Source organism: Pseudoliparis swirei, chromosome 3 (genome assembly GCF_029220125.1).
Source record: "Pseudoliparis swirei isolate HS2019 ecotype Mariana Trench chromosome 3, NWPU_hadal_v1, whole genome shotgun sequence".
NCBI lineage: Eukaryota > Metazoa > Chordata > Actinopteri > Perciformes > Liparidae > Pseudoliparis > Pseudoliparis swirei.
In genome coordinates this window covers 1,537,852-1,544,103 of record NC_079390.1, presented here as the reverse complement: position 1 = coordinate 1,544,103, position 6,252 = coordinate 1,537,852, and positions in this window count along the sequence as shown.

Here is a 6,252-nt window from a genome sequence, read left to right as displayed (position 1 = left end):
TTCATTTATTAGATTTATTTAGGTTACACTCACAAAAATGATTCAAGCCCTTCTTAGAGGTGACTCATTTAAATATTGTTTGATACATTTAAATAAGTCAATTACAAAAATAGATATTTATATTTAATGGGTGTAACACAAAATGTATGAATACTTTCATTTATTAGATTTATTTAGGTTAGATGGTGTGCATATCAACTCAAAATAAATGTGTTTCATTGAGGACTAGCTGAAAATCAGTTGTTTGCATGAGGTGAAGACACTTTCAGGGCTGTACGGTGGTGTAGTGGCTAGCACTGTCGCCTCAAAGTCTGAGGGTCGTGGGTTCAATTCCCAGTCGGGGCGTTCCTTCTGTGTGGAGTTAGTTAGTTTATATTTTGAGTTGGACAAACACAAATTAATTTAATTCAATGAATATCGTTATTTTATTTTAGATGTATTTGATACAAATGAGTTGGACTAACTTAATTACATTGTATTGCACTGATGTGCTAAATTTGAGTTGGAGTTGCATATCATTATTGGATGGAAAACCTGCCAACAATTTAATTGAGTTCATCCAATGAGTCATTTCTTTGAGTGTGGAGAACCTCTTCTGGAGGTGTATTTCAGTATATTTAATGTTCTGTGAATTTCAGTATATTTGATTTTCTATGTATTTCAGTATTCTTTTTGTGTGTGTATTTCAGTATATTTAATGTTCTTTTTATTTCAATATATATTTAATTTTCTGTGTATTTCTCGATATATTACATTTTCTGTATATTTCAGTATGTGTAATTGTCTGTGTATTTCAGTATATTTAATGTTCTGTGTATTTCAGTATATTTAATGTTCTGTGTATTTCAGTATCTTTAATGTTCTGTGTATTTCAGTATATTTAATGTTCTGTGTATTTCAGTATATTTAATATTCTGTGTATTTCAGTATATTTAATGTTCTGTGTATTTCAGTATCTTTAATGTTCTGTGTATTTCAGTATATTTAATATTCTGTGTATTTCAGTATATTTAATGTTCTGTGTATTTCAGTATCTTTAATGTTCTGTGTATCTCACTATATTTAATAATCTGTGTATCTCACTATATTTCATTTCTACTCCTCTTTCAATGCCAAACTCATTGAATTCGCATTTCTTTTCTCATCTTATTGATACTTAACAACTTTAAAGAAAACGTCTCCATCACAAAACGTTCCCGATGTTCCTCCCGTCTGAAGGTCGACGTGTCGCCTCCCCGGGACGCAGAGACACGTCCTTTACTCCCTGGGCGACAACCAGAGCCTCGGAGCGCCGCCGGAGCGCCACCACCTCTCTTGTTCTGAATAATTGCTCCTCCCGAGTCGCTTGTCTCGGGTAAATTCACTTGGCAACTGCAGCTCTCCTGATTTCACGCACCAGCTCATCCTCCGTCCACCTGGGGCGTCGAGCCCGAAGCTGAGAGGAGGCGGCAGCGACGAACAACACGCAGGGAAGTGCTGCTCATCAAACACACGTCTGCAGGAGTGGACATGCAGAATATAACAGGAAACCTCGGATTCACCCCAAAAAAAGGGAATGATTCATTTCAATATTTAAGAAGAAGAATATAGTAAAGAAACCTCCATGAAATATATGGTGTATCTCACAGATTTTGATCATTCATCTCCCATTTCTCCCTTCTCTCTCCGCATGTGTGTTTGTGTGTGTGTGTGTGTGTGTGTGTGTGTGTGTGTGTGTGTGTGTGTGTGTGTGCGTGTGTGTGTGTGTGTGTGTGTCTGTCGTCCTCCTCGCTTTCTATTATTCAACAAGCAGTGTTTGCATTTGCATAATTATTGACCTTTTAATCTTTTGGACAGGGTTTTATGCATAAATTTACCGCATGATACATTTGGCATCCCCGAAACTCAAATCCCAAATCCCCTCGACTCGGTGTGACGACATTAATAATGAGTAATGGCCGCATCCCATTTCTCACATAACACATTTTAACATAGACAAGAGGCATAATGTAATAGTGTCATAATGTCAGTGTTTGCACTTATCTTTTCAATAAAGCATTCATACTTCGTTAATGTCATCAATGCAACGTATTCTCATACAACAGTTTGTATGATTTATGTATGATTCATTAAAAAAAAAATATATATATATATATATTCTTTAAGTTACTCCTCAATTTTCCTGCATTTTCCTACGTGTCACTTTCCACTTGTTGCAAGCGAAAAGCCCCCAAAAAACTTCCATCTTCACAGAAAACTAGTCGATTATAAACAGAACCTATAATGGTGTCTCAAAGAACCTTAAAACAAGGTTCTTTAAGGCACCATTTATGGTTCCACACAGACCCTTTCAAACCAGAGTTCTTTAATTTCCTTTAATAGTTATTCAAAGAACCTTCAAAGGTGTCTCAAAGAACCTTAACACATGGTTCTTTAAGGCACCATTTATGGTTCTTCAATGATAAACCAGGATTCTCTAAAGAACCATTTCCTTAAAGAGTTCTTAAAGAACCTATAAAGGTGTTTCAAAGAACCTTCAAACCAGGGTTCTTTAAAGAACCATTTTCTTAAATAGTTATTCAAATAACCTTTAAATGTGTCTCAAAGAACCTTAACACATGGTTCTTTAAGGCACCATTTATGGTTCCACAAAAAACCTTTCAAACAAGGGTTTTTTAAATAACCCTTTCCTTAAAGAGTTCTTCAAAGAACCTTCAAAAATGGTTCTTTAAGGCACCATCTATGGTTCCTCAAAGAACCTTTCAAACCACGGTTCTCTAAAGAACCCTCTCCTTAAAGAATTCTTCAAAGAACTTATAAAGGTGTCTTCAAAAACTTCAGACATGGTTCTTTAAGGCACCATTTATGGTTCCACAGAGACCCTTTCAAACCAGGGTTCTTTAAAGAACCTATAATGGCGCCTCAAATGAAAAAGAAAGGTTCTCCAGGAGGTGATGGTTCTTCGTAGAACCACAAAGCCTCTTAAAGAACCACCTAAGAACCTTTATTGTTCTGAGTGTCAGCTCTCATTCTCTGAGCCACTCGTGATGAAGCTTCTCATAATTTCCCCAAATTGTCTCTGTTTTTACAAAGTCAAACGGTCTCACAGCTCATGGAACCGGAAGTTATACATTTATACTCGTCATATACAACCGGCTCTAAAGTTTGAGTAACACGAGAGTTCATAAAAGCGGCGCGCGTGTCTCGAGCTCGGCTGCCGGCCTGACGGACGCTCCACGGGGCGCGACCAACAATGACAATATTCAATTGTATTGTCAGGCAAATATTAGTAATTGGCTCAATTAAAGTCCCAGAATGCTTTTCCTTAATTGCCTGCAGCTGTGAGGCACGTGATGTCACACCGTCATTCATCCCTTCAGGACGCGGAGAAATAAAGACGAGCAGAGATGTCCTCTTAATTACCTCATTACCGCCACTCACCACCAGGGGGGGGGGGGCTCCATGGTCCATTCTACTCCCTCTCCCTCTCTCCCTCCCTCTCATCCTCATTATCATCCTCTCTCTCTCCGTGTCTCTCTCTCTCTCGCCCTCTCTCTCATCCTCATTATCATCCTCTCTCTCTCCGTGTCTCTCTCTCTCTGTCTCTCTCTCTCTCTCTCTCCCACCCTCTCTCTCATCCTCATTATCATCCTCTCTCTCTCTCTCTCTCTCTCTCTCTCTGTCTCTCTCCCACCTCTCTCTCATCCTCATTATCATCCTCTCTCTCTGTCTCTCTCTCTCTCTCTCTGTCTCTCTCCCACCCTCTCTCTCATCCTCATTCTAATCCTCTCTCTCTCTGTGTCTCTCTCCCACCCTCTCTCTCATCCTCATTCTAATCATCTGTCACTCTCTCACCCTCTCTCTCTCTGTGTGTGTGTCTCTCTCTCTCTGTGTCTCTCCCTCCCTCCCTCTCTCTCATCCTCATTCTCTCTCATCCTCTCTTTCTGTGTCTCTCTGTCTCTCTCTCCCTCCCACCCTCTCTCTCATCCTCATTCTCTCTCTCCCACCCTCTCTCTCATCCTCATTCTAATCATCTCTCTCTCTCTCGTCCTCTCTCTCACTGTCTCTATCTCTCTGTCTCTCTCTCTGTCTCTCTCTCTCTCCCTCCCTCTCTCTCATTCTTACTCTTACTGATTATCCAAAAACACCAAGTAAACCTATTCCATGAGCCAGTTAGACGGGGAGGGCATGTGGGATTATAGGCTTTCACTCTCACACACACACACACACACACACACACACATGTATATATATACCTCCAGTGGTCCAACAGGAGACACAAGGTCATCGCGTTTTCATGACAGGAAGAGATGGATGAAAATAAAAAGAGCATGAGCCGGATGGACTGAGGCCCAATGAGTCATAACACACAGGCTGAGCCAGTGGGCCGAGAGCAGACGTGTGTGTGTGTGTGTGTGTGTGTGTGTGTGTGTGTGTGTGTGTGTGTGTGTGTGTGTGTGTGTCAGGGGGGATTGGACAGAGTGGAAGTCAGAGATATGGTGTTCTCGGGTCTTTAGGGGGGTTCAGGATCACCGGTCCTGCAGGTCCCTGCACACTGCTCCTTCAAACCCCCAAACACAGGCTCAGAATACCCCCCCCCCCTTCCTCACAAACACACAGTGTATCTTGGAATGTGGAAGAAAAGCTCAGTAATATTACCAATTTTAAGATAATTGATGTTTCTTCTGCATACAATTATACTTTGTAATGTACAGTTTTTTAAAATAAAAATGTGGGCTTGAAATCAGGCAGGTGACAGACATGTGGGGGGGCAGGTGCTCAAACCCCAAAAAAGAGCACCCATCGCCAAAATGATTCATCTACTGTAACTTAAGGTTAAGCAAGTAATTGGTTGCGCAACACCTGCAACACATTGTGTCGTGAGAAGACGTGAGAGATAAACAAAATGACATGTTTTCTATTAACAATTACAGTTTATTTTCATTAAAATGATGGGAGCGAAAAATGCCATATAATAAACGTGCAAGGAGGAGGAGGAGGAGGAGGAGGAGAGGGGGGGGGGGGCAGAATTCTCACAAGAACTCGAATAAATGCCCCGTCAGATATCAAAACACATTTGGGGGGAATTGATGACAGCAAGAGTAATTTTTATTGTTAAATGCTGATGAATGAAGAAAAAAAGTGTCTCCAGCAGAAAGGGCACTTTTCTCATCCAGGGCAAAAGGGGAGGAGCTTGAGCACCACAAGGGTTCTATCTGTGCACGTGCCTGCTTGAAATACTAAATAGCTTCTGCAGTGGCCAGCAGCCTGAAGAGTCACAGGCTCTGAATCCACAGGGGAACACTGTCCTCTTGTGGAATAATGTTCTAGGACGACAATATAGACCGGAGTGGAAACAGATATTTTAGTAGGATGAGACGTAAAGGTCAAAAATATTCTTATCCAGGGAAATGCAAATATAGATGCAGGGTGGTGTACAAATATACAAGTAAAATACAATTATCATTGTATCATTGTGCCCTGTTTTATATATATATTTTTTATGTTTATGTCTGACATTTTTGTATTTGTTTTATGTTAATATATCTTAACGAATAAAAAAATGGAAGTGAAAAAATATATATAATTTTTTAAATATATATATATATATATGTACTTATTCTTATTAAACAAATACAATTAAACTCCATATGTGTGATACATTTTTTTAAAGAGTTGCTTCTTCACTCTTTGGGCCGAGTGTATGGAAATAATGCATCGTTGAGGTTTTCGTGGGATTTGTTGATGATAAGAAATAATAATTCCACGGCAGCAGCTGAAAAGATATTAGATTTATTTTGTCAGAATATAGCGGGTGGAATATATTTGTTTATTAGGTAAAGCATTTATGTAGGAGAAGACATTTGAAAAGGTTTGAAACACTTCCCACATATTGATTGAGACTCCTATGAACGATGGTGCCCTAATGCATAGAATAAAAGAGTATAACATATTGTAAGATGAAGAATACATTTAATTATTCTACACTTATTCTACACACTAATGACATTTCTTTACAAACGTAATACAATTAATATAATAAAAAATAGTGCCGTTAAATGTACTCAAAAATATTCCTGGTTTTAAACTAATCCATAAAAAAATTCTTTAAACCGTTTAGGGATTTTATTTTGTATTTATAAGAAATGTAAATTGGATTATTACGAAAATCATAATAACATTTTAAGATGTGTGTGAAATTATGAGGTTTCACACATAAGGAAATGTTTTTAGAGATCAAAGAAGAAGAAAAAAGGTACATTGGAGTGAACG